Genomic DNA, 27,689 nt, shown 5'->3' with positions numbered 1-27,689 from the left:
ACGTGGATCTTCTGGAAAGAATGAAGGGCACTAGAAAGTAAATTTGTGCGGAAACGTGAAATAACTCTTTTGTTATACATCATGATATTTTATAGTTTAAAATACTACAGCCTGTCTAATGCAAAAAATCATGTATTGTGGTATGTATAACATAGGTAGATCATAAAAAGTAGTATATTAGCTTTGCGGGTGTATTGTAGCAAATTAGAGCTGCATGTTTTATTCCCTAAGGACCACAAAAAAATTGCTAACACTAAGAGGTAAAGGTAAAAATCAGTGTTGGAGATAAAGAGGGCAACCAATTTTACATTACAAAAAATATATGTCAATAAGTTCAGTGACTTAGAATAGCTGTACAGACGGACTTTCAGTGTCAGCCAAGATGGAGTAAGCCTACTGCAGCCTATCTCACTCAACTGATTACAACTAAAACCTGGGAAGAATACAAAAATTACCCTAGGACTCTGGAAAGTAACAAATAGCAGATGGATTGAGGAGGGAAGTGAAAAGCTGAAGACTGCCCCGTACATTGGTGACTTCACTGGTCCTTTTCCTTTATTTCCCAGTTTAACTTGAGAGTGAGCTGAGTCCCAAAAACTGTGCAACAGCAACAGCTGTGAACAATAAAAAAGTATGACAACAATTCTCAGACAGCCAGAGAATCAGAAAAAGGAGAATGTGGGGAATCCTGTTTTTATTCTTCCTTATTGTTTTATTCTTTTTTTTTTTTTTTAATCTTCTGGCCCTGCACAGAGGCCAGCTCCGGTTATGAAACTGAGCTGCCAGAAGGGTAACGAACAGTGGAGGCAGTGGCAGCTGTGACACGGACATTATATCCCTGAAAAAAAACCCTCTTTTTGCACAGAGGAACTGGCAAAGGGGGCTTCTTTTGTCTGAAGAATGTTGAAGGAATCCCTGTTATTTTTACAAAGGCAGACCCCAAAAAATGTGTTGGTGGCTAAAACTCTAAGACACATTCCAGGTTTCTAGCCAGAGAACCAAGAAAAGGGGCCTCTGAGACCCAGAGATTGTGGAGAAAATCCCAGAGAGGGGAGATCTGAAGAAAGGGAGCCCTAAATCCGTGCATGAACCACCATAAGTCTCAGGCTCACTTATGACCTGTATACATGTGAAGCAGACCCAAAGAAGCACAGCACACGCTTTGAAAATTTAACTGTGATATAAACCACCACCCAAGTCTAAGACTAACTTCTCTGTGGCTTATGGATAGGGCAGAATCAATCAACACAGAAAAGGTTTTAAAAATTGAGTGGACATTGGAACAACAATCAACAAAAGGTGAGAACACGCTTGTGACTTGAATGTAACCAAGATACATTCTTCAGGAAATTTTAACGGGACCCAGAGGTTCAAGATATCCAGGATACAATCCAAAATTATTCAACATGCAAAGAACCAGGAAAACCTGACCAATTCTGAAGGGAAAAGTCAATTAGGAGATGCCAATCCTAAAATGAACTATAAGTAGGCATTTTCAGAAAAAAAGAATTTAAAACAATTATAACAATGTTCCGCGAGGTAAAGGTAAATACCGCAGAAATGAAAATAGAAGTTCCAAAGAAAGAGAAACTGTAAAAAAGAACTAAATGGAAATTTAAAACTGAAAAAGACGAGATTTGAAAAAAAAAAATCACTAGATGAACACAATAGAAGATTGGAAGTGGCAAGAAGTCATTGAACTTGAAGTTCAATAGAAATTATACAATTTGAAGAACAGAAAGTGAAAAATATTGAACAAAAAATAGTCCCAGGGACATGCATGGCAGTATCAAAATGTCTAACATTTATGTCATTGAAGTCTCAGGAGGAGAGCAGAAATAGAATAATGCAGGAAAAAAAACTGAAAAATATACATAAAATTTCCTTGAAAACCATAACTTTCCAAAATTGAAACAGGAAGAAAGAATATATTTAAATAACTCTATATCTTTTGAAGAAATTTAATTCATAATTTAAAAAATTTCCACAAAGAAAACTCCAGACACAGACTCACAGATGAATTCTATCAAACCTAAAAAGGATATTGTAAGAAAACAAAATTACTGACCAATATTCCTTGTGAAGAAAAGCACAAAAATCTTTTTAAAAATTTTTATTAGAGAAGTTGTGGGTTTATAGCCCAATCAAGCATAAAATACAGGATTCTCATACAATACCCCACCACCGGTACCTTGTATTGGTGTGCAACATTTGTTACAATTGATGGTAGCACTTTTTTGTAATACTAATTTTTTAACAGTAATTACCTTCATTACAACTGATGAAAAATTATTAAAATAGTACTGTTAACCATTGTCCATAGTTTATTTTAGGTGTATTTTTTTCCATATACCACCTTATTGGTAACACATTGTATTAGTGTTGTACATTTGTCATAATTCATGAAAGAACTTTCTTATACTTGTACTATAAACCATAGTCCATCATCCAGTATAGAATTCACTGTTATACAGTCCTATGCTGTATCTTTCAATTTTTATTCTAGTAACATATATGACCTAAAGTTTCCACTTTTAACCACATTCACCTATATAATTCAGTGCTGTTAATTACACTCACAAAAATGTGCTACCATCATCACCATCCATTTCCAAACCTTTATAATCAACCTAATTAGAAATTCTGTACAAATTAAAAATTAACTCCCCGTTCTCTATCCTGAACCCAGCCCCAGGTAACTACATTTTAGATTGTAGTTCTCTGAGTTTGATTATAATAATTAATCCATATCAATGAGATCATATAATATTTGTCCTTGGGCATCTGGCTATTTCATTCAGCATAATGTCCTCAGGGTTTATCCATGTTGTTGCATGCATCAGGACTTCATTGCTTTTTACAACTGAATAATATTCTTTTGTATGTATATACCACATTTTGTTTTTCATTCATCAGTTGACGGACATTTGGGTTGCTTCCATCTTCTGGAAATTGTGAATAGTGCTGCTATAAAAATCTGTGTGGAAATATCTGTTCAAGTCCCTGCTTTCAGTTATTATGGGTATATACCTAATGGGATTGTCGGGTCATAGACTGGTAATTCTGTACTTCCTGGGGAACTGCCATACTGCCTTCCAAAGTGGCTGCACAATTCTACATTACCTCCAGGAGTAAATGAGTGTTCCTATTTCTCTACATCCTCTCCAGAACTTGTAGTTTTGTGTTTTTTTCAATAATGTCCATTCTAGTAGGTGTGAAATGGTATCTCATTCTGGTTTTGATTACTTGATTTCCCTAATAGCTTGTGTTATTGAGCATCTTTTCGTATGCTTTTTAGCCATTTGTATTTCCTCTTTGGAGCAGTATTTATTCAAGGGTTTTGCCCATTTTTTTAATTGGGATGTCAATTTATTGTTGAATTGTAGGATTTCTTTATATATTCCATATATTAAACCCTTATCAGACATGTAGATTGCAAATATTTTCTCTCATTGGGTAGGTTGTCTTTTCACTGTAGTGATAAAGTCCTTTGATGCACAAAAGTTTTAATTTTGATGAGGTCCCATTTATCTATTTTTTTCTTTTGTTGCTTGTGCTTTGGATATAAAGTCCAAGAAACCATTGCCCAACACAAGGTCCCAAAGTTGCGTCTCTACATTTTCTTCTAGGAATTTTTATGGTCCTAGCTCTAATGTTTAGGTCCTTGATCCATTCTGAGTTAATTTTTGTATATGATGTGAGATAGAGGTCCTCTTTCATTCTTTTGTATGTAGATATCTAATTCTCCAAGTGCCATTTATTGAAGAGACCATTCTTTCCCAATTGAGTGGACTTGACAGCCTTGTCAGATATCAATTGGTCATAGATATGAGGGTCTATTTCTGAACTCTGAATTCAATTCCATTTGTCAATATGTCTATCCTTGTGCCAGTACCATGCTGCTTTGACAACTGCAATGGTCAATGTAATTACAAGCTTTGTAATATGCATTAAAGTCAGGAAGTGTGAGTCCTCCAACTTTGTTATTTTTCAAAATGTTTTTGTCTATTCAGGTCTTCTTACACTTCCAAATAAATCTGATAATTGGAGAAGCACAAAAATCTTAATAAAAATATTAGCAAATCAAATCCAGAGATATATGGAAAAGATTATATATCATGTCCAGCTGGGTTTTATTTGCAGGGATTCAAAGTTGTTTCAGTAATCAAAAATTAATATTTGTCATTCACCACAATTTCAGAATTCAGGAGAAAAATCTTATGATCACCTCACTAAAGGCAAAAAAAATGACAAAGTTTAACCTCCACTTAGGAAAATATTCTCAGAAACTAGGAATAGAAGAAAATTCCTCAGTCTGATAAATGTCATCCAAAACGCACTGCTATACCTACCATTTTGTGTAACAGTAATAAAATGAATTATTTTCCTCAAAGTTTGGGAGAAAACAAGGATATCCATTCTTACAACTTTGATTCAACATTGTGCTGGAGATTCTAGGCAGTGCAATAAGTTTAAATAAATAAATAAATTGAATGAATAATGGAAGGTAAAAGCAAAACTCTATTTGCAAATCACATGATTGTTCTTGCTCACAAAGAAAATTTCTGAACACTAAAAGAACTAAACCTACAATAGAATTAATAAATGAATTGAGCAAGTTTACACAGTATAATATAAAAAAATTGAATTTCCACATGCTAATGACAGTAATGAACAAATGGAAAATAAGGAAAAAGACTATTATATTTGCAATAGCAGCACAAATATATAAAAAACTTAGGAATAGATTTTACCACAAATGTCCAAAAATTCTACAGTATAAAGTACAAAACACTGAACAGAGAAATGAATAAATACCCAAATGGAGAGATATATCATTTTCATGGATTATAAACTCCATAGTGTTAGGATGTCATTTTTTCCCAAATTGTTTATAGATTCAATGCAATTCCAGTAAAATTTTATATGAATTTTAAAGCTGACTCTGAATTTACATGGAAATACAGATTAGCCAAAATGATTTTGAAAAAGAGCAAGGTGGGAGAACTTACACTACCTATTTTCAAAACTTAGTCAAAAGTTACAATAATCAAAGAAGTGTGGTATTGGTGTAAGATCAGATAAATGGATTAACATAATAGAATAAAAGCTCAGAAATAGACCCGTAACTACACAGTCCAGTGATTTTCAACAAAGGTACTGATGAAGTATAATAGGAAAGGGATAGTGCTTTCACAAATAATGCTGGAACAAACGGATATCCTTATTGGGGGGTGACGGAACTTTAATTCTTACCTCACAACATACCCACAAATTAATTCTTGTTGATTCATAGACCTAATTGTAAAAGGTAAAAATATAAAACTTCAAGAAGAAAACATTAGAGAGTATCTTCACAAATGGTGTAGGCAAAGATTTCTTAACAAGACACAAAAAGTACTAATCATTAAAGAAAAAATATAATTGGACTTCATCAAAGTTAAAATCTTCCCCTCTTCAAAATTCACTAAGAAAATGAGAAGGCAAGCCACAAAATGGGAGAGAACATTAAAAAATATACATATACATATATGTATATATATATGACAAAGGACGGACTCATATCCAGATACATATGTAGTTATTCTAAAAAGAAAAACGTCCTAGTAAAAATGGGCAAAAGACTCAAGAAGTCACTTCACAAAATGAAGATACACAGATGGCCAAAAGTAAATGATAAGATGCTCAACATCATTAGTCATTGGCAAAATCAAGTTAAAACAATAATGCGATACCCCTTCATACCCATTAAGACGTTAACAATACTTAGCTCGCAAGGATATAGAGCAACTGGAACTCTCATATATTGCTGGTGGGCATTAAATGGTGCAACCACTTTGGAAAAATGTTTGGCCATTTCTCATAAAGCTAAACATATATCTACCCAATGACCCAGCATTTCCACTACTAGGTATTTATCCAAGAGTGAAAAAATACACCCATGAAAAGACTGTTTATCAATGTTCATAGCAGCTTTATTCATAAAAGCCCCACACCGGAAATTACCCAAATGTCTGTCAACATGCGAGTGGGCAAACTGTGCTATATTCATACAATAGACTGCTACCCTGCAATAAAAATGAACAGGCTACTGACACACATAACAACATGAATAAATCTCTATATATTATGCTGACTGAAATATTATAATATTATAATGACATTGTTATTCTATATAATTATATGTAATTGTATTACATTAAAATTATAATATTTTATACTGAGTATGAGTCAGACACAAAAAACTATACACAACACTATTCTAGAACTTCATTCTTAAGCTATGATGAGGAAATCATATCCATGGTTTGTAGGGTGGGGGACTGACTGAAAAGGGAAAAAGAAGAAGAAATTTTCTTTGATGTTGGAAATATTTTGTATCTTGATTGGGGAGGAGGGTGTATGGGGTATACATTTATCAAAGCTCATTGAACTGTTCACTTAAAATATGTGCAATATATTGTATATAAACTATATTCAATGAAGGTGATAGAAAAATAAATGAAAAGAAGAAAAACAATTTCAAGCAATAGAACAATTGTGAGAAATCTTTTAAAGACACGTAATTTACTTTCTTGAGATTTTTGATTATAATTTCTATTTATTGAATGCACACTATGTGTCAAAGACTTAGGAATTTTATACACACTATTTCCTTTAAAACCTCAGAATAAATCTATAAGCTCATGGTAGCTTGAAATACCTGGATGCAACATTTTTTTTTTTTGGTCATTGAGATGAAAAATATCATAAGACCCATTTACAGTATTTTCCTCCACGAAATACACCTTTCAGATAATAGTGCTTTCTATTTGCCTCATGGACTATGTCCTTCATATTTACTGCTATGCAATCCTTACATTAACTCGTTGATGTTCTGAGACTTTATTTCAACAACTTGTTGCTATCAGTAGCAACACTCCTCCCACATTTGCCATTTTGTTTGATATATCTCCTTGACCTCACAACTGGGAGGATCGGCATTCCTATATGACTGTACCACCAAAGTCTCTTTTAACTGGTCAATATAGATGAATCAAAATTATACCATCTGTGGGGAAAGAAACTATCAGCACAAGATTAAATATTGGTTTTTGTTTTCCTACTGTTTGAAAACAAAGTATCTAAGAATAGTGTTGGATCAGTTTTGTTTCCTCTGTTTTCAATTCTTTAGCCCAGTCTTCTGGAAGCAGAGAGGAATTGTGTCTTTTAATTCCTGCAAAGTTCCAGAAGACTCAATTTCTTCCTTAAACCAAGTTACTGTTAAACATTTTAATTTTAGGTCACATATGAAGCCTTGAAAAGTTATAAAATGCTACTGCCCTCTTCTTGGTTCCAATATACTGACTGCCATATTTTAAATGTGATTTTTCATCATGGATATCCCATATGAAATGAAAGCACTTGCCTTTCTTCTCTTCCTGTTCAAGTCATTCTTCAATCACACTATAAGGAAAATTGGAATTATCCAACTTCTATGAGGAATGAAGCATAGTTTGATTATGCTATATGGGAATCCTGTATTTTATGCATGATTGTAAAGAAAAAAATAATTTTTGAAGTTAAAAAAAAAATTCCTTTCAGTTGACTTATAAAATCTCAAGCTCTTCCCCTGTTCCCAATCATTTACTGCATTATTTATATTACACATCCAAGTGGCTTTACAGTGAGAAGCTAATTAGAAATTATAGAATTCTAATCATTATGAACAAAAAAGATCTGAAGTCATTACTAAAAAAAGAAACTGCACTTTAAAAATTTCATGACGTATTCTCTGATGTAGAAATAAAGTATTTATTTAGATTACATTTTAAATCTTTTTGAAGAAAATATGTTGATAATAACATTATCATATTTGAAATATGAGAATGGAGCTAGAATAATTGTAAACTAACTAACACATGATAAATTAGAAAAATCTCCCCCCTTGATTAAGGAAAGCTGAAATAATCAATCCAAAAGAATTCTATTAAGGCAATTTGAACAAAAACAAACAAGTTTGATTTTTGGGTAGGGTGCTACAAATATAATATTCTGTGATGGTATTTTAATATTTAGAACTATAGACTTGAAGATGTGTATTTTATAACTATTTAAAGCTTTGTCTACATGCTTGTCTGTTTCATCTCTCTGAGAAATGTAATTCTTTAATATGATTTTTTATTCCCACAATCTCTTCCACATAACATTAAAAATCCAATGTTATCTCACAGAGGAGATATCAAATTTTATTACATTTCTAACTCCAAAATAAAAGACTTAGTTAAAATGTATAATAAGTCCTGCATTTGTAACAAAACAATGTATAGTACATAATGACTCAGAGATCTGTGATACCCTTCTTTTTATATTGGAAATTAAGAATGGGGTCTGTAACTTCATTTATATTTATGTACTTCCTTTTTTAAAAAAAAAAAAAAAAAAAAAAAACAAGCCTTAAAAAGCCACAACTGTTCATTGCTTATTCTGTTTCCATAGATAACAAGTAAATACAACTCAGGTTTAGTGTCCCATTTTACTTTATGTCCTCAAGGCAGGTTTTTCCCAAGAATTTCTTCATCCATTTCATTATGTGTTTCTTGTGATCCAAATATCAAAATATGTGGTAATCATAACAGACAATGAAGTATTCATAATAGACAATGGAGGTATCTAGCCAGTATCCATTTACCTCTTCTTTCTTACTAACTGCCCAACTTTGTAAAGGGCAGCAATGTATCCAGTAAAAATAATTTATTCTCTCAGCCTTCACTGCAGTTAAGGGTGGTCCTGTGTTACATTTCTAGACAATGAGATATGGGAGATGGCTTTTCTTCATAAAGAAAACAGACAATATTCCTTCCAGGAATATTATGTAACAAGCAGCCATTCTGCATCCATGGAAGGAAAGATCCATGTTAAAACAACAGATCAGGAAGAGGGAAGGCAATTGAGTTCTTTGTTTTTGTTTTTGTTTTTGTTTTTGTTTTACTTTTTTTTTATTATTTTGAAATAAATTCAAAGTTACATGAATAGTTGCAAAAACAATATTAGCCCCATACACAGAATTCCATCATACCCTGACCCCCCTCCCCCGATAGCTCACTCCACCAACTTTAACATGCTGTCACATCACTATTTCTTTCCCTCCCTCCCTCCTTCCCTATCTATCATCCATCATCTATTGCTCTGTCTTCTGAATATATGAGAGTTAGCTGCACGCATCCTTGAATATACACTATAATTCACGTATGTACTTCCCATGAACAAGAACATTCTTTTATGTAATTCCATTAAGCACAGCTAAGAAGTATAAGAGATTCAACAATGATACAATGCTTACATTCTATATTTCCTTTTCCTTATGTCTCAACTGTGTCCCTTCGAGCCACCTGTCCTCCACCCTCCAATCCCATCCAAGTTCATCCTTAGCATTCAATTGTCATCTAGTTAGACTGTCTTTTTTTTTTTTTCTTTTTTCAATTGTGGAAACATATATACAGCCTAAATCTTCCCATTCCACCCCTTTCCTAGCCTTCCATTAGTGGGATTAATCACATTTAGAATGATGTTATGCTCTTTCCCACCATCCATTACTAGAAATTTCCCTTCACCTCAAACAGCAATCCTACACTCCTTTCTTAACTCCCCATTGCCCCTTCCCCCATTTCTCTTAACCCAAACTCTACTTTTCATCACTATGGTTATATTCTCTGATAATTTCTTTGTGTTTACTGTGGGGCTTAAAATTAACCTCTTAAATCCCTATCAATCTTGTTTTTCTTTGATACCACCTTCACTTCAATAGGGCACATAAACTATGTTCCTATACTCCTTCATTCCCCCACCTTTATATAGTTGTCTAAAATTACATATTTTACATTGAGTTCAAAGCCATTGATTTGTCCTTAGAGTTTGTGTATTTTTTATCATGTAGGAAGTAAATAGTGGAGTTATAGTTCAAAAATTATTGACTTCTATTTGTATTCCATTGTGTTTGGAGAATGCTCTTTGAGTGTATTCAATTTTTTTTTTTTTTTTAACTTTCTTGAGGCTTGTTTTATGTCCCAGCTTATGATCCCTTCTGGAGAAAGATACTGTGATCACTAGAGAAAAATGAGTGTCCTGGTGATTTGGGATGTAAGGTACTATATATGTCTGTTAAAATTCTCTATATCTCTTTCTCCTTTCTTTGTCTCTCTGTTGGTAGGGCTTCCTTTAGAATCTGAAGTAGAGCAGGTCTTTTATTGGCAAAGTCTCTCAGCATTTGTTTCTCTGTGAAAAATTTAAACTCACCCTCAAATTTGAAGGAGAGTTTTGCTGGATAAAGTATTCTTGGCTGGAAATTTTTCTCTCTCAGAATTTTAAATAAGTCATGCCACTGCCGTCTCGCCTCCATAGTGGCCACTGAGTAGTCACTACTTAGTCTTATATTGTTTCCTTTGTCTGTGGTGAATTGCTTTTCTCTTGCTGCTTTCAGAACTTGCTCCTTCTCTTCAGTATTTGAGAGTCTGATCAGAATATGTCTTGGGGTGGGTTTATTTGGATTTATTCTATTTGGAGTTCACTGGGCATTTATGCTTTGTGTGTTTATATCGTGTAGAAGGTTGGGGAAGTTTTCCCCAACAATTTCTTTGAATACTCTTTCTAGACCTTTACCCTTCTCTTCCCCTTCTGGGACACCAATGAGTCTTAAGTTTGGACGTTTTATTTTATCTATCGTATCCCTGAGATCCATTGCGATTTTTTCTATTTTTTTCTCCTTTCTTTCTTTTGTTCTTTCATTTTCTGTTCTGTGGATTTCTAGGACACTGAGATGTTGTTCAGCTTCCTCTAGTCTTGTATTGTGAATATCCAGAGTCTGTTTAATTTGGCTAACAGTTTCTTTTATTTCCATAAGATCTTCTATTTTTTTTATTTACTCTTGCAATGTCTTCTTTATGCTCTTCTAGGGTCTTTTTTATGGTGCTTATATCCTGGGCCATGGTCCTCTTGATGTCCTTTAAATCCTTTGCCATGTTTTCATTCTTTGATTGTAATTCTTTAATTAAATTTGCGAGGTATAACGTTTCTTCCGAAATCTTGATTTGTGTATTTGGAGCTGGATTCTCCATATCATCTGGTTTTATCATATACATTAAGATTTTCTGTTGTTTTTGGCCTCTTGGCATTTGTTTTGCTTGATAGGGTTCTTTCAAGTTGTATCAAAGAAAAAAAGGATATCGATCTAATTTTTCAGAGACACAGTTTGGTGACATACACTTTCTCTAACTAACCAGCAGATGGCGTCTGTGAGCCACCTATATCCCTCCAGTCAGTTCTCAGCCTTTTTTCCCACGTAGTGTGGGGAAATGATTCTTGTGTGTTCAGTTGGAGAGCTCGGCCTGGGCGTGCAGCTGGAGTCGCCCGCCCTGAATGTGGGGCGCTTGCACGGGTGGCCAGGGAGGAATGGCAGCTCTCTCTCAGTGTCCCACAAACCACCGGACTTGGCATAGCGCCCCTGGGTTCTCCGAGCAGATCCCCCCTCCTAGCCGCGATCCTCCCTCAGCCAAGGGGGATGCCGTGCTACGTCATCAGTGTGTGCCATCCCTCTAGGGAAGCCCTGGGCTGCTTGGCTGTGCCACGGGGCTCTCAGCTCATTTCAGAATGCAGAATGTGTGAGGCTGTCTTTACTGCAACGCCTTGTGGGCTGAGAGCAGCTGAGGTTTTCTCCACAGAGAGAGAGAGACAGAATATTTCCCCTGATTCTCCCAAGGTCAGTTGTCACCAAAAGCCTCTGTCTGCTTGTTGAGGATTCGCTGTCTGTATTGAGCAGTTATTATTAAAACCTCTCTTGGGACTGGGCTGAGAAAGTCACGGCGCGGCTTCCGTGAGGGAGGGGCTCCCGGCTCTAGGTTCTCGGCTCTCAGTGCGGGTCCACAATTTTACTTACAGATTTTATGCTGTGATCTCGGGCATTTCTCCCAATTCCTGTCAGTGGATGTTGAGTGTACAGTCACGTTGGTCTCCCCGCTACCATTCCAGGTTATTTACTGGTTTTTTGTTCATTCATGAATTGTTCTGGGGGAGACTAAGTCTTCCACTTCTTTCTATGTCGCCATCTTCCCAGAAGCCCCCTGGCAATTGAGTTTTTGATGGCATATTTGAGCAGCTGTATCTGCTCTGGACTACACATTTCCTAATTTCTTACTAAGCAGAAAAAACAAACAAATCATATTTGGTTAAACTACTCGTTGCACTTTTGTTATATGCTCTGGACCCAATTATGATTCTTATTTTTATTACCTTGTTAGGGAAATCATGACTCTTTATCAAAATTTGCAAGCCCCTATCTCTTCAATAACAACTAATGTCTCTACCTAGAGGCTCAATTCTCTCCAATTCCTGAGACAACAACAAAGAGAACAATAAGTAGCTTTGGCAGTTCAGCTCCACCATCTAGAAGTCCTTGCAGTAAATCTTGCTGCTACGAGATCAGGACTTAGCACCTGAGCATTTATACGCCTGAAATACTGGCTCAAATTTGGAACTTACTTTTTCTCTCTAGCACTATAGTTCTCTAGGGCTGAAGGATTACTTAAGTCTCAACCTATTGTAATAAGGACCTTATATTCCGCCTAATTCTTGAGAGTATATTCCTGGAGGAATGGATCCTTTCAGTCAATAAAGGTATATGGACAACTTCTAAGCAAGACTGGAGTTGTGCTATGAATGAACAAGTCATCACACTTTCTAATGCTGTCACTAACTTATCTGTCCCTGAGAACCTCCAGTCTCCTTGAACTCCTTGCTGACTGTTCCACCCACTGGAGTAATCTTACTGGTTCTCACACACATCCCAAAATTGACAGTTGCTGGAGCAGAGCTAAGCTGCTTCTGCTAATTGAATACTGTTTTAGATTGTGCAAATTTTGTCTTTTGGGTGAAATTTTGCAGTCATTCATTTGCTCTAGTGGAAGAAGGTCTGAGTTACTAAACTCCCAATGAACCTCATGTCTGAAACCTCTCTTCTTATGACCAATTTGAAAAGCAGAACTTACCATAAATTTATTATGCAATTTGAAACTCAGAATATCTTTTGAAAATAAAAGTTTGAGTGGTGCATAGTTTAAAATTAGAGAGCCACCAGAACTAATGAAATCATTTGTCTTGACCTAAAAGTAAAAGATTCTCCTTGGCTTTTGAAAAAATATTGCAACTTTCAAGGATTAATGAGACACTGAACTTCAGGAGCAGAGGTTTATTTCCGTGTGAATCATTCATATCTAAAAGCTTTTAATTTCAGACCAAAAAATCTCTCCAAAGAAGATCTGAAGTGCTCTGTAGAGCTCAGGAGGCTCTCTACTTACCAGTATCAAATCGAAAATACAGGGCTCAGGAATTTAAGCTTTTAAATAGCCACATTTCAGTGGTTAAGATTTCAGCAAAGGTGAATTGCTGCTGTGTACATTTTGACAAAAGCAACAGGAATGTGAGTGATGTCTGTGTATGCGTGTGTATGCACACATATACATATACGTGTGCATGCATGTGTTGTAGCTATTTTTTCTAGCTATTTGGTTCCCATAACAATACCAAGTGACTAATGGTGATAATTATATTTTAAAATTTTATACTGTGACTCTAGTTAAAATAAGGACACTATAATTAAAGACCATTTCAAGAATTATACAAAATATTTGTGTTATGCTTTTCAAAACAGTTATGTTTCTTCTGCAAATTAAACTAATGGAAGCTCCAAAAAAAAAAAAAAAGATAAAAAACAAAAAAAGGAAGAACTTTGGAATATTAATGTGAGTTTTATGCCCTGCACCTAATTTAGTTCAGAGAAGATAGTGTGGTTTATACTCACCACTTTTGCTTTATTCATGTCTTCTCCTTCATGTTGGTACTCATTGACTCATATATAGGAAATGAAATGATGAATCTATTTTGAAAGTCAAAGTCAAAGTTTTTATCTTTTGAAAAACCGATATACAAACTTTTATCAGATAATATGGATGTTATTACTCTTTGTAGTATTTTTAACCCAACCACCAGAAACCACAGAATTAATTCAACTCTAAGTGTGGCAACATTGTGATCCCTTTTCCTAATGCACTGATCTCGCTTCATTCTCCATGTAGTTTCTGATTTCTCTTTTTATCTTAAAAATTCTTATCAATTGCATTTTTTAATATAAAGTCAGTTTAATGTTGTGAGGGAAATTAAGTGGGGGACTAAATAAAATGTGCACATATAGTCACAATAGTTTGTTGAAGTATGAAAATTGAATTTGAAAACTTTATTTCCTTAGCTAGAAAATATATAACTAATTTGACTACTACTTTAAAGTGTTTATTTTTATATTATTCACAAACAGGCTGAGTTAAACAAACAACCAGTTAAATATCATTATTTGAGTTTTATCAGGAGCAGTGAGAAATTACAAGGAAAGAATTAGGCATAATTCTCTATGACTGACCCTATTCCAGTGGTATTGGCAATTTAATTGTGAAATACAAGTGGCATAAAAATGAAATCACCAAATTCATAACAATAACTGTATATGAGAAATAATTGCATATAGCAGCAATACAGAAAAATCTATATCAATTTTATTATAAGATTTATGCAGAAAAGCTTTAATTTAGGAAAATTGGCATTATTATTATTATTATTACCATTTGCATAATATGGATATAACTGAGAAGGAACGTAAGATGACTAAATAGTTTTTGGAACATGATATCCTATCAGGTTTTTAATCTTCACATTTGTGTTTCAATCAGGGTCAAGGTGGCTGTCTCCAAGTCTCTGTGCAACAGGCTGTTGCTAATTGATGAAACATAATTATTGTACGAGTTTCCCCAGCTCTGATACTCTCTATTTATCTCTCTATTGTCTTCCTTCTAGTGATATAACTTCAAATACCTTAATTTCAGCATATTCCATAATAAAATGCCTAACAATAAAATTGTATATTTATAATAAATGCATATGGAAAATCTCCATGTATACAAATACATAATACAACAATACTCATGCAAATAATAGGGAAAAGTTAGAGAGTCTTTAAAATACATTTTAGAAAGCAAGGAAAAGGAGACAGAGGCAATACAAGTAGGGAAGAAATATTGATTCAGTTTAAACAGGGAGACAGAAAACAGATAATGCTTTTCATTGAATCTTTGAAAACATTAATTTCACAACTCATGATTTTTTTTGTACTACCAAGAAAGAAAACTGCTGCCACTTAAACTATGGCACACTATTGATTAGAATATACATCTGGATTTCAGCAATATTAATATGTGAAAAAAGAGTGCATCTTAGAATCAATGAAATGTGGTGTGTCTTTTCATCTTTCTTTCCTCATATTTTCAGAGTGATATCTCCTTTTAGTTAATCCTCATTCATAAGATCAATGTTTTATATTTTATATTAACAGTAAATAATTTTATTTTCAAGTAACTGGAATGGTGAATAAGCAGGTTAATATGCTGCAACATCTCCTTTTTCCATGAGTTACCTTGGAAGTCTAAAATATATTTAGTACCCCATTCATGGGGGAAAGGCTTCTGTAAATAAACAAGCCACAGATTTGATAAAATGAGTTTTCTTGTCTAAAACCTCATGGGTTCAGCCATCTAAATTAATAATCAATGTAGATTTGGGAATATATTTGCCCATTTTTTTGGCTTCTTCTATGTTAATTTTTGAAGTGTAAATCTCTTTATTAGACTAATTTCTCCTTCCAGTTTAGAGTTCTTTAACAATATTAGAATCCAGTCTTTTAAAAAATTTGTTTACCTTGCTCAAATTAATGGGACTGATAGGCAGTTAAATATTTCCTTCAAATTCTTTTCCAGATTTTTCCACTATTACAATCTAGTGTCTCCTTATGATACAGATACAAATTTTAGACATAACTATTCATTTTTTAATCAGTGCTAAATATTAGTTTTACCCCTTTAAGAGATAAAATCGTCAAAGCAAATAAGATTTTTTTGTAGGTTTCATAAATAATGTGACAGCCTTTGAATTTATTGACAGATTTGAATTATAAGCCTAATTTTTAAATTGTATTATGGATCCCAGGTTATTAATATTTCTTTAAACTATATCTAATTGTAGCAGAATTAAAATGGGTTAAAAAACTTAAATTCTAATTCCAGTTAGTGTAAAACTAGAATGGATCCTTCTTCAGTGTGCTTCTTTAAAATGTATATTTTAAAAATATGAAATGGCTATCTGACAAATCGGGTCTATGTCTGCCTGCTATATGTAGCAAACATAAGACAAGCTTCCTTCTCTGAGCTGATTATCATGATGCCAATAGTTTGATTCAGACAGCTGCTATTTGAGGTACATATTATAAAGGTCATATGACTAGCAGCTGTTCTAAGATCTCAGCACCTTGTCAGTTGGATGTTAGATGGCTAGAGAACAACATATTAGAGCTGTATTGTAGTGGCTGCCGTGGAAACCATTTACCAGAGTTAAGATGTAATTGCTATGTTCAGGGCTTTTATATCAGAGCAATTATAAAACAAAAACAAAAACAACTTGATTTAAAAATTATTTTAAAAACTTTTTGAAAATCAGCGATCAATAGTACTATTGCTGTATTAGTCCATATCATATTTAATCTCTGTGCCTCAATTTCCTAATCCAAAAGGGCAATAATATACCATATAATATACAATATAATGTATTGGAAAGCACTTTAAACTCCTGCCATAAGGCAATATGTAGGGTTCAACATAATCACATCACATATAATAAAAGAATGTATTTTTTTCAAGGTTAATGAAATGCTGGGTGAGCCCAGCTAGCCTCTAGGGAATTCCATCCAAATTTGCTCATGTTCTGCTTATGCTTTGATGTCCCCTAGTGGCGGTTGTCTCTTCTAGCTTAAATATTGGTGGGGGCAATTCTGGGTTCTGTGACTAGTTGGAGATATCAGGATTGCAGCAGGGTTTCCAGAAATCTCCTGGTTGTTGTTTGCCCCATCCATTCTGAGGATAGTGGGAGCAGATGACAGTGGGGATAGGAAGTTCTACTTATGCCTCCTTATCTGCTGCTGCTGTTTTCCTCCTCCTTCTTCTTCTTCCCCTTCTACCCACCCACATTCCAGAAGATAAGACATTTGGCCTCAACACTTGCTAATTGGAAGAAAAGTTATCCAAATTTGTGTGAGAATTTTCCTCTGTGGTTTCTTTGATGTCCACCATTCCTCCTCACTGTTATAACACAAAGTATATTTATATCACTATAATGTAAAACTAAATAAAATTTTAAGAAATCCTAAAAGAGATTAAAACCAAAAAGCCAAACAAACTTTGGTGAATGAGAATACATTTTAGTGACTAAGAGCATGGACTCTGCAGCCAAATTGCCTGGTTTCAGTCCTCAGCTTTGCCAAGATCAAATCACTTAAGCTCTCTGTGCCTCCCGTTTCCTTATCTATAAAATGGAGATAAGATACCTCATGGAGATGTTGTGCTAAAAAATGAAAATAAACTTTTACTTTGCAAAAAGGAACTAAGTGAGTATAAAGTTTAAAAAACATAAAAAAATTTGCAATTATATAAAAGATATCAGTAGAAAATACTAAAAAAAAAATCACACTCAAAGGAAACTAAGGAAAATAAGAACACTGTGTCAAAGAGAGTGGAAAACAGTTTAAAATGGGAAAGTAAAACATTAAAGCAGAAAGCAATAAAATAAGCATACCAAACCAAACCAATGTCATGTCTTTCATGCTTAATACTTACCAGTTGGTAGTGTAGCAATTATTTCATCTGTTCAGTGAAAGGATGGACAATATCTCTTATATCAGCTTAGATAACTCTTTGCATGTAAGAAACTCCTAATGAGCTTGAAAATGCAATAACTCATTTTTCCAAATCCCCAAAACCTACTGTATTAGTTAGGTTAGGCTAGCAAATAGCCGCAGAAAGTATATACCTAGAAACGTAAAAATATCTCAAACATGATAGTGAATTCCTTGCTGACATAGGCCTGGGTGAGTGAACTTGTTGGCCTAGTGCTCCGTCTCCAGTTAGTTAAAAAAGTTTCCATAGTGATGACACTCTGGTGCTTGCTTCCAGTCCAGTCACCCAGAAAGGAAAGAGAACTTGGCCCATCACATGAATTCACATTCTGATGGCTAAATCTCCATCATTTGTCTTCACCTAACTGCAAAGGAGACTGGGAAATTCACTCCCTGATTGGGCAGCCACTCCACAGCAACAACTGTACCCAATAGAACGGGAAACAGTTTCTTCGGTGGACAGCTGAATGTCTCTGTCACAAACACAGTCCAATATTCTACATATTTTGAGTGCGCTACATTGCAGTTTATAAATTTTTAATTGGGTATTAACATTTAAAATATGTAGATTTCACCAAAAACATTTCATAATTTAATTAACTCTTGAAAAAATTAGACTCTCTGGCAACATTGGACCCACATTCCCTCTAAGCAGCAATCGTAGGGAGTTGAGCAGCAGCTGCCTGTGCTCTTCAGGTTGCTAGAGAAAGCACTTGGCCAGCTTCACTAATTAATTTATCCACCTGACCCTGTAGCCATTGAGTTTGTGATTCTTGATAAATCATGAGATTAAAAACTTGAGTTCAGAAAACTGGGAAAGTATAAAATTTAAGGAATATTCAGAAGAAGGAGAGTCACTAAATGTAGTTTGTCTTTCTGTGCCAACTGCTCCAAATATAAAATTCAAAGTGTGAATTGAGGAAAATAATAATCATGTAAAGTCCACTTTAAAGTCAATTTAAAGATAAGTGCATTGAAATTTAGAAGAAGATAAGAGAAGGGAATAGAAAAGGAGAGGAATGGAGGAGGGCAGAGAGAAGGTCAGGGAGATGCAGAAATTTAAAAAAATAGAGAAGCTAACTTTTTCAAAGTTAAAAAAACAGATATTGATTTGCAATAATTAAAGAGTTTCAGGGAATCTAATTAAGACAGGTTTTTATAGTATTTCATGTATCTAGAAATGTTTATCTAGCAAGAGACAATATAATGATGGTGATAATGCTAGTAATAATACATAATGGCACCTAAGATTTACCGAATATTCACTCTTTGCTGGTGCTGTGCTGAGTATTTTATATGGATTATCACATTTGATCATTTGATAATTATGGCTGAAAAATCAATGGAAAAGTGGTCATTGGCTGCCTACATGACATTCAGCTGCCTTTGAAATGTAGAGGTGTCTAGTGAGTTACCAACGTTTTTCTCATTGGAAGGAAAACTTAAATAGTTTCAATAAATTTTGATTGGCTGCCTTCGTGGAGAAGAAGAGTGAAACAGAAGCACCAAAGTAGTAGAAATTCTAAGATTTGTATCCTAATTTATGATATAATATTAATTTGAAATAGATTGACCTTGAAAATTGGTTTGTTGAGTTGACTACTACAGTTTGCTCCTTTGTAATGTCTTTTAACTTCCAGTAGTAATGTAGAAGAGCTAAGAGCATTCTAATGTGAAAATGTCATCATGGTTGGCTATTGTTTTCAATGACACATTGATCATTTCTGTTTAAGGCCTCATTGGAAGTATCTTTAGAGTCCATATTTCTACCAACAGTCTCTTCAAAGCAATCTAGGCCATCTCTATCAAGTTTCTCACAATTCTTCCAGAATCTTCCCCTTATCCATTTAAATAGCCTTTCCAACATATTAATTTGGTGTTTGCAAACTCAGCAGCACCCCATTTCTCTGGCACTAAAATCTGTTCTGATTTGCTAGAGCTGCTGTTATTCAAAATTCAAGAATTGGATTGGCTTTTATAAAGGGGGTTTATTTGGTTACATATTTACAGTACTAAGGCCATAAAAGTGTCCAAACTAAGCATCAACAAGAGAATTCCCTCACTGAAGAATGGCCAGTGGCAACTGGAACACCTCTTCAGCTGGGAATGCATGTGGCTGTCTTCTGCTGTCCTTTTGCTCCCAGACTTGTTTCATAATGGCTACCTCCAAAATGCTTCTGGATTTCTTTTAGCTCCTCTCTCTCATCTCGTCTGCATCCTTGCTTCTTTCTCCAAGGATGTTTCTCTCTAAGCATCTGGGGATCCTCTCTTAACTTTTCTGGGGCAAACTCTGGGCTTCATCTCTTAGCTTAGCATCTCCAAACATCCTTCTGACTGCATCTCCAAGCATCTCTAAGCATCAGCAGGCATATGGGTCTGTGTAGGCTTCTCTCTTAAATACTCCAGTGAACTAATCAAACCCACCCTGAATGGGCAGGGCCACAACTCCATGGAAATAATCTAATTAAAACATCACCCACAGTTGGATGAGTCACATCTCCATGGAAACAATCAAAAGTTTCCACCATAATCAAACAACTAATAAATCTGCCCTCAAAAGATTGCATTAAAGAACATGGCTTTCTGGGGGACATAATATATCCAAACCATCACAATCAGTGAACTTGAAGGCAGAGAAGCACAATGAAAAAAATAATGAAGAAAAACAAACAGAGCCCGAGGGACCTGTGGAATACCACCAAGCACATAATTGAAGTCCCAAAAGAGAAAAGGAAACAGAAAGGGGCAGAAAAGTATTTGAAGATATAATGGCCAAAAACTTTCCCAACCTGACAAAAGACATGACTATACACATCCAGGAAGCTCAACAGTCTCCAAGCAGAATAGACTCTAAGAGATCTAGACCAAGACATATAGTAGTGAAATTGTCAAAACCGAAAGACAAAGAGAGGATTTTGAAAGCAACAAGAGAGAACTTCCTCATCGCATGCAAAGGATGCCCCATAAGATTAACAGCAGATTTCTCGTCAGAAACCAGTGAGGCCAGAAGACAGTGGGATGGAATATTTAAATTCCTTAAAGAAAAAAAAACTGTCAACCCAAAATTTATATCCAGCAAAATTATTTTTCAAAAATGAAGGAGAAATTAAGACATTTACAGATAAAACTTGAAAGATTTCATTACTAGAAGAACTGCTCTACAAGAAATGCTAATGGGAGCCCTTCAGTCTGGAATAAAGGACATTATACAGTAGCTTAAAGCCATAAGAGAAATAAAGAACCTTGATAAATGTATGTACATAGGTAAATATAAAATTTGGTATTTCTGAATTTTTTGCTTGTAACTGCCCCCTCTGTATTACTTAATAGGCAAATGTGTAAAATAACATGTTAAATCTATGTTAATGGGGCATACAATGTATAAAGATGTAATTTGAACCAATGACAATATAAAGGGGGAAAGATGAAATTTTGTAGGAATTTGTGTATTATATATATATGTTTGTTGTAGTTGTTGTACTTGAATTTTATTCTGTATAATATTGCTTAAAAGAAAAGTCTTATAGTTTGGACTCCATGTTTTAATAGAGTTTTCAGATTTTGCTGACTTTACATAGTTTGACCAACATGAAGATTAGAAAAATCTAAGACACTGTTTTGGACATTAAGTAATACAAATAAATAGTAATTGATACAGTCTATTGAGAAATTGTGTTGAAAATATGAATTAGTGTATTTTTTACAATGATTTTTTTGTCTGCAACAGCTGAATGAGATTGAGTTGTAATCATTTGGATGTGTGAGTCATCAATTTGAGGTTCATAATATATACAGCAAAAGACTTTGGCTGAGAGCAAACTACATACAGACATTGCACTAACAATGACCACTGGAGAATTTTCTGGGAAAATTTCGCATGCTTTAATATACAGATTTTAAAGTAGTCTTTAAGTTGAATTTGCTATAAAATAAAAGATTGAAGTATTGGAAGTTTGGGGATAAAGGTTAATATCCCAAGTGCCAAAAGATATACTTGCCAAGATTTTCTGGCACAATATTTGGATGTGTGTTTTCATTTTGATGAATATAATCTGAATAATCCTATGATCTGAGATTAAGAGCACAGATTATGGAGAAAGACTGTCTGGGTTCTAATTTCAGCTTCACCTCTTATAATGTGGCCTAGGCCAAGCTAGTTACATTCTCTGTGCCTTACAGTCCTCAAATGTAAAAATGTGACTATAGAGTGTTTTAAGAGAATTAAGCAAGAATAACACAGTGCTAAGCAAGGAGCAAGTGCTAAATCAGTATTATTATTATTTTTACAGTTTGTAGATATACAAACCCTACAGATCAAATGCCAAACTAACTTATCTCACTTTTAAATGTTTGATTTTAATCCTTACAAATTTAGCAAAATAAGTTTTTAAACTTGTTTTGCAATTTTAAAAATGTGTCCATATTTTCCTATTCTTATTATCATTAAATAATCATTTTAACTGTACTTATCATTACAATTGACACTGTTTTAGTTTCCATGCTGTTCAAAGCAAATACCATAAAATGGTTCAACTTAAACAATGGGAATTTATTCGCTCACTGTTAGAATCTGGGAAAACGTCCAAATCGAGGTATCACCAAGGCAATGCTTTCTTCCCCAAGACCAGCTGCCAGCAATCCTTGGCTCCTCTGTCATGTGACAAGGCACATGGTGGCATCTGCTGGTCTCTACCTCCTCTTCCAGGTTTCATTGATTTTAGCTTCTTGCTTCCATGGCTTTCTCTCTGTCTGAATGTCATTCTTTTATAAAGGATCTAGTAATAGGATTAAGATACATCCTGATTGAAGTTACTGAAATAACCTCATCAAAAAGTCCTACTTACAATGGATTTATATCCACAGGAATGCATTAGATTTAATAACATCTTTTTCTAGGGTACATAAGCTCCCTATCACCACAACCACCTTGGCTAATTGCCTACCTGTAATACAGAAATACACTATCCTGATGTGAATAGACTGAATTCAGGCCTATCCTTGATAAACAATTTTCAGTCTTTATTGAAACTTTCAATATTTTCAGGAATTTCTTTGTAGATATCACAGGTGTTTTTTTGTTGTTGTCGTGATAGTTTAGCTCTCTCTGTTTACTTTTTGGGCCAGAACGTTTTGAAATTCAAAAACATCTGTATCTTGATTTATGGAATGTTTGAAAGACAGAGACCTTGCAAGAGCTTGCAATTGAGTTGATTTATTTGATTATCAACAAGGAGACAGATTGGATCACTAAGCTGCTGTGTGCCTCTCCTTGCATTGCATTCACAATTCAGCTTCATTACTTTACTTAAATTAATTCCTAGAATACCATAAACAACCATATTCAATATAAGCATAAAACTATCCAAATCTGGGTGGAAAATAAAACTTTATGTGCCCCATCCTATTACAGAGTTCAACCCACCTAATTTTTTTTAATCCCTAGTGATACTATCATTCTTTGTGTTTTACTTATAATTGGTTAGTTTTTCCCAATCCTTTAACTCATTAAGGTAAAATTTATTCTAACCTGTTTTGCCAGTTTTTTTTATCCTGCAATCCTCTTATACCAACCACAGTCCTGGAGTGAACTACATATTTAATATGAAACCCCTTTCAGGTTACTAATGAAAGGAGAAAATTAAATATGAATAAGTCAGGACTAAATAAAACATTGGACTGATACCTGACATCAATGACATTGATAAATAATAGCATTAGGCAATACTTGGGGTGTCTACTGGGTTCTTAATCATTCATTACTTCTTGTTTCAGGAATGGTCCTGAAAACACAGGATCAGAACTGAAGCCCATATGATAGTAATCCATGACTCTTTTCTTTTGGTTATAATGATTGACTCAGGGGTGGATACCTGGCCAAAATTGGGCAGATAATATTCCTTTTCTGAAAAACTAGAAACTTGTGGTGAAGAGATTCCCCCTGTGGAATACTTTATAACTGAGTATGAACTCCCACCCTGCTTCCTACACTTTGAATAATCTATTAGGAATATTATGATTAATATTAACAATTTTCTAACATTTGTTGGGCATTAAATGTGTCAGGGACTGGGGGAGTCCTCTGCCATAAGTAGAATGGAGGACAAAGCCCCACAGCAGATTTGAAGACTCAGATTTTAGCTGGCAAAATGAGGGCATAGGAACCCCATAATTTCAGCCCTGCTTGGTCAGAAGCTGCCTGTACTTCAGGAGGTAATTCAGCCCCACCCAGTCAGATGCTTCTTGGGCTCCATTAGGTAATTCAGCCCCACCTAGTCAGACAAAGCCTTGGCTCCAGAAGGTAAATACCTTCTAAAGACAATTAAGTCACCAAACAGGGCCATCTGCTGGACAAATTGGAAAGTGCAAGGAAATTGCAGAGCTTCTCATGGCCTCTCCAGACCCTGTCCCAGGTCCACTGGAGCTGGTCTACACCTCCTGCATGGGAACTGAGCCCTGTTTTGGGTGAGAAATACAGATGACCCAACAGTTAAAGCAGTGCCCTAAAACAAAACCAGGACTTGCTGACCAGTGAAAAACAGTGCACCACTGGGAGCCAGCAGGCTTGTGTTATACACACACACAGATCTTGCTCTGGTGCCCAGTGCCTACCCTGCATCCCTGAGGCAGGCCACTGTGGGCACCTGGTTTTTGGGTGTGACTGGGGTGAAAGAGAAAGAACAAATAGAAATCAAAGCCCACCAACAAGAAAGCCCTAGGCAAATGAGAGAAAATGATCTCCAGAAGAAACTAATCAAGAAAACCACATGCCTAGACAGTAAAAAATCATGAGTCATACTAGGAAGCATGAAGATATGGCCCAGTCAAAGGAACAGACTAAAACTTCAACTGAGGTACAGGAGTTGAAACAACTAACTAAAGTTGTTCAAACAAATTGTCTATATCAAATCAACAGGTTGAAGGAAAATGTAGCAAAAGAGATGAAGGATATAAAGAAGACACAGAATGACCATACAGAAGAATTCAAAACTTGAAAAAACAAATGGCAGAACTTATAGGAATTAAAAACGCAATAGAAGAGATGAAAAACACAATGGAGACTTACAACAGCAGATTTGAAGAGGCAAAAGAAAGGATTAGTGAACTAGAAGACAGGAATCTGAAATCCTACACCCAAAGAACAGATAGCAGATAGAGAAAAGAATGGAAAAATATGAGCGGGGTCTCAGGGAACTAAATGAAAACATGAAGTGCATGAATATACATGTTATGGGTGTCACAGAGCCGAAGAGAATGGAAAAGGGGCAGAAAAAATAATTGAGAAAATTATCACTGAGGATTTCCAAACTCTTATGAAAGACATAAAATTACAGGTCCAAGAAGTGCAGCATACCCCAAACAGAATAGAAACAAATAAACCTTCTCCAAGACCTTTGCTAATCAGATTGTCAAATGTCAAAGACAAAGAGAGAATTCTGAAAGCAGCAAGAGAAAAATAATCTCTCACATACAAGGGAAGCTTGATAAGACTAAGTGAGGATCTCTCAGAAGAAATCATGGAGGTGAGAAGGTAGTGGTATGATATATTTAAGATATTGAAAGAGAATAACTGCCAACCAAGAATTCCATATCTGGCAAAACTATCCTTCAAAAATGAGGGAGAGTTTTAAAAAATTACAGATAAACAGATACTGAGAAAGTTTGTGAACAAGAGATCTCTAAAGGAAGTGCAACAGGCTGATAGGAAAAGACTGGAGAGAAAAGGATTGCAGAAGGATGTAGAAATGAAGATTATAAGTAAGAGTAATTAATAGGGTAAAGACAGAGAAAAAATAAGATATGACATATAAAATCCAAAAAATAAAATGGTTGAAAAAAGTACTGCTTTACAATAATAATGTTAAATATTAATTGAATAAACTCCCCAATCAAAAGACATAGAATGGATAAAAAAACAGGATCCATCTATATGCTTTTTACAACAGACTCACTTTAGACCCAAGGACAAAAATAGGCTGAAAGTGAAGGGTTGGAAAAAGACATTGCAGGCAAACAAACCCAAAAAGGCATGGGGATAGCTAAACTAATGTCAGACAAACTGGACCTCAAAGGTAAAACAATTAAAAGAGACAAAGAAGGACCCTATGTATTAATAAAAGGGATAATTCACCAAGGAGACATAATAATCATTAATATTTATGCACTGAGCCAGAGTGCCCCAAAATACATGAGGTAAACACTGACAACACTGAAGGGAGAAGTAGACATCACTACATAACAGTCGGAGACTTTCATATACCACTCTCAGCAATGGATAGAACATCTAGATAGAGGATCAATAAGGAAACAGAGATTTTGGATAATATAAAAAATGAACTAGACATTACAATTACAGAATATTACACTGCACAAGTGCAGGATATACACCTTTCTCAAGTGCTCATGGATCATGTTGGGTCACAAAGCAGGTATCAATAAATTTTAAAAGACTGAAATATACAAAACACTTTCTCAGATCATAGTGGAATGAAGTTGGAAATCAATAACAAGCAAAAGGCTGGAAAATTCACAAATATATGGAGGCTATACAACACTCTTAAACAACCAATAGGCCAAGGAAGAAATTACAAGAGAAATCAGTAAATATCTCAAGACAAATGAAAATGAGAACACAACACATCAAAACTTATGGAATGCAGCAAAGACAGTGCTGAGAGAGAAACTATTACCCTAAAAACCTACAGTAAAGAAGAAAGATCAAAAAGAGGAATTAACTGCTCACCTAAGGGAACTAGAGAAAGAATAGCAAACTAACACCAAAGCAAAAGAACGAACAAAATTAAGATTAGAGCATAAATAAATGAGATTGAGAACATGAAAGCAATAGAGAGAATCAACAAATCCAGAAGTTGGGTCTTTGAGAAAATCATTAAAATCAATGGACCCTTAGCTAAGCTTACAAAGAAAAAAAGGGAGAGGATGCAAATAAATAAAATCAGAGATGGGAGGGGGGACATAACTACTGACCCCACAGAAATAAAAGAGATGATGAGAGGATATTATGAGCAACAATATGCTAACAAACTAGACAATTTAGATGAAATGAACAAATTCATAGAAAAGCATGAACAACCAACATTGACTCAAGAAGAAATAGAAGACCTCAACAAACCAATCACAAGTAAAGAGATTGAATCAGTAATCAAAAAACTCCCCAAAGAGAAAATTTCAGGACCAGATGGCTTCACATGTGAATTAAAACAAGCATTCAAGAAAGAATTAGATTCTGGGAAGATGGCAGCATAGAAAGAAGTGGAAGACTTAGTCTCCCCCAGAACAATTTATAAATGAACAAAAAACCAGTAAATAACCTGGAATGGTAGCGGGGAGACAAATGTGACAGTACACTCAACATCCACCGACATGATTTGGGAGGAATGCCCGAGATCACAGCATAAAATCTGTAAGTAAAATTGCGGACCCGCACTGAGAGCCGAAAACCTAGAACCGGGAGCCCCTTCCTCACGGAAGCCACACCGCGCACTTTCTCAGCCCAGCCCCAAGAGAGGTTTTAGCGATAACTGCTCAATACAGACAGCGAATCCTCAACAAGCAGACAGAGGCTTTTGGTGATGGCTGACCTTGGGAGGATCAGGGGAAATATTCTGTCTCTCGCTCTCTCTCGGTGGAGAAAACCTCGGCTGCTCTCAGCCCACAAGGAGTTGCAGTGGAGACAACCTCACAGAATCGGCATTCTGAAGCAAGCTGAGAGCCCCGCAGCACAGCCAAGCGGCCCAGGGCTTCCCTAGAGGGACGGCGCACACTGATGACGTAGCAGGGCATTTTCTCTCGGCTGAGGTTGGATCACAGCTGGGAGGGGGGATCTGCTCAGAGAACCCAGAGGCGCTACACCAAGTCTGGTGGTTTATGGGAC

This window comes from Choloepus didactylus, chromosome 14 (assembly GCF_015220235.1).
Source record: "Choloepus didactylus isolate mChoDid1 chromosome 14, mChoDid1.pri, whole genome shotgun sequence".
NCBI classification, from domain to species: Eukaryota; Metazoa; Chordata; class Mammalia; order Pilosa; family Megalonychidae; genus Choloepus; species Choloepus didactylus.
This window is presented reverse-complemented; position numbering follows the sequence as displayed.